We start from the raw sequence: 2,636 nt of genomic DNA on the forward strand, positions 1-2,636 counted from the left end.
GGCAATGGAACATTATTCATCAACTAAATAAACTGAGTAAGAGGGTAAATCCTAAGAGTCTTCATCACAGAAGGAATTTTTCCCTTTATTCTTTTCTTTTTATTGTGTCTCTGTGAGAAGGTGGGTGTTAGTGGAACACACTGTGGTAGTCATTTCCCAGTGTAAGTAAATTGAACCATCATGCTGTACGCCTCGAACTTACTGCATGACGCATGCCAATTTTTTCTCAATAAAACCGGGGGGGGTGGGATGAGCTATCAAGCCATAAAAAGACACGGCGGAACTGTAAATGAGTATTACTAAGTGAGAGAAGCCAATCTGGAAAGGCTACATACTATATGATTCCAACTCTATGACATTCAGAAAAGGCAAAAACATGGAGACCATAAAAGGATCAGCTGTGCCAGGGTTTGTGGGGAGGAAAGGTGGGAGGAATAGGTGAACCACAGCATTTCCAGAACATTGAAAGGATTCTGTAGGCCATTGTGATGGCAGATACGTGGCATTACGCCCTTGTCGAGAACCAGAGCATGTACAACACCTTATGTAAACTATGGACTTGCTTTGTCACAATGTACTGAGACTGGCTCGTTGGTGGTAAATGACCCACTGTACTGATGCAAGACGGAAATCCTGGGGAAGCTGTGTGTCAGATAGAGGGACTATGTGGGAACGTTGTACTTTCCAATCAGCTTATCTGGAAATCTGAAACAGTTCTAAAAACATACAGGGTACTCATTAAGGAAAAAAAATCTTCAAGATTCATCCCTAGCCCAGGGCCTGGCACAGCCTCAGCCCAGCCTGACCCCAGCTATAGGACACCCATGGTGACCACCCAGAGAAAGGGCCCTGCATGCATGGCACTGTATGTGACGTCCCCGAAGGATGGTCTCCCCTGTCCCTCCCTGGGGTATCCAGGGAGTGGTGACAGGTATCAGGCTAGGGGCAGCTGCCCTGACCTGGTTCTCCCTGGGCTCCGCCCCCTGGACCACCCCCCACCAGCTTTATAACTCCTCCTCCGGACGGGCTTCTCTCTTGTCTCTGTGTTTCTTGCTTTGTTGCTCCTCCTGTCAGAGCTTCCTGCTTGCGTGTCAGAGGTCTGCAGAAGGCACTCTGGGGCCACTGGTCTGTTGATCAGGAAGGTGAGAAGTCTTTCCCTGTCTGTAAGCACCCACACGCCCACCCTCCTCCCCCTTCCCCGGCGGTTGAAGCATGGGGGCGTCTCACACTGGCCCCAGGGTATCTTTAATCACGTCTGTGTGTGAGTGTGCACATCCTTGTGTGAAGGCATGTGGTCTGTGCCCAGGGTGTGTACCCTTTGGTCTCCAGGAGTGTGTGCAGGTAAGACTTGTGAGGGTCAAAGTGCCTGTGGGGTTTCTCCCCTTTGACCCTGGGTGTACCTGTCCATGGGTCTGGCTGTGAGTGGCCTCCTGAGCTTGCTCTCAGCTCTATTCTTGTGGCTTTTTAAAATTTAAGACAAACAAGCTAATTTTATAAATGGATGAATGATCCTAACAGACCATTAACAAAAGAAGATATGCGCATGGCTACAGGCGTGTGAAAGGACACTTGACAGCATGAGTCCTAGGTAAGAGGCAAGGAAAAACCCAGCGCACACCCATTACATAATACCATGTGTTGGCAAGGACGTGGACAAGCTAGCACCATCAAAACCAAACCGAACCAAACCAAAGCATGTCCGTGTTATTGTGCATGTACAATGGTATAAGCAGTTCAGAAAGCAGTTTCGTCACTTGTTCATAGTAAAATACACACTTACCTTACGACCTAGAAATTCCATGTGCAGACATTTACCCTAGAGAAAGGGAAGGAGATACCCACAAGATAATGGAGACACAAATATCTGAAGCATATTCATTCACAAGAGTCCCAAACTCGAAACAACCCACATGTTCTTTCACAGGCGAGGAGATAAAGTCTAGTGTATCCATGCTCGGAAGACATTTAGCAATAAAATGAAAACTAGTGATACAGCAACGTGGGTACATACCAAAAATACTGTGCTCCATGGAATAAGTCAATCAGAAAGAGTCTATAATGTATGATTCCTCCTTTTCACAAAGAGCAGTGAGTGGGTGTTGGGGCTAGAGGTGGAGGGGACACGAGGGGCCTAAGGAGGGAAAATGTTCTGTCTTGATGATGGTGGTGGTGGTGACCATGGGTCACATTCGTCAAACCTCATGGAACTGTACTGTAATATCATTAATAAAAATTCCTGATGCATCCATAACAGGTGGTTTACTTTTGGAAGGGATAGGGTAGCTCCAAAGTGAGTTAATAAACTCGTTCTTTGACGTTGACAAGTAATTACACTTGGAGTTAGACCCTCCACTGTGACATTTACTGCAAGAAAGGCAAATGAGAGAAATGAAAAATACACATGAAGGCTCCAAGTGGATCATAAAAGGTAATCAATGAATGGCAAATACCTGTCTAAGAAAACAAGGACCTGACTGCCTTGTTTGCACCTGTGCCCCTGGCCAGTTCACACTGCCATATAGCAACATCACTGGGTGAACACGTTCGAAACTCAAAGTCCTAATCTCCCTTTGTCGCCAACAGGATGTGCAGCCTCAGGCCCACGAGTTAATGCTGGCTCATCAGAGGTGCCGTCT

This window comes from Mustela erminea, chromosome 5 (assembly GCF_009829155.1).
Source record: "Mustela erminea isolate mMusErm1 chromosome 5, mMusErm1.Pri, whole genome shotgun sequence".
Lineage (NCBI taxonomy): Eukaryota > Metazoa > Chordata > Mammalia > Carnivora > Mustelidae > Mustela > Mustela erminea.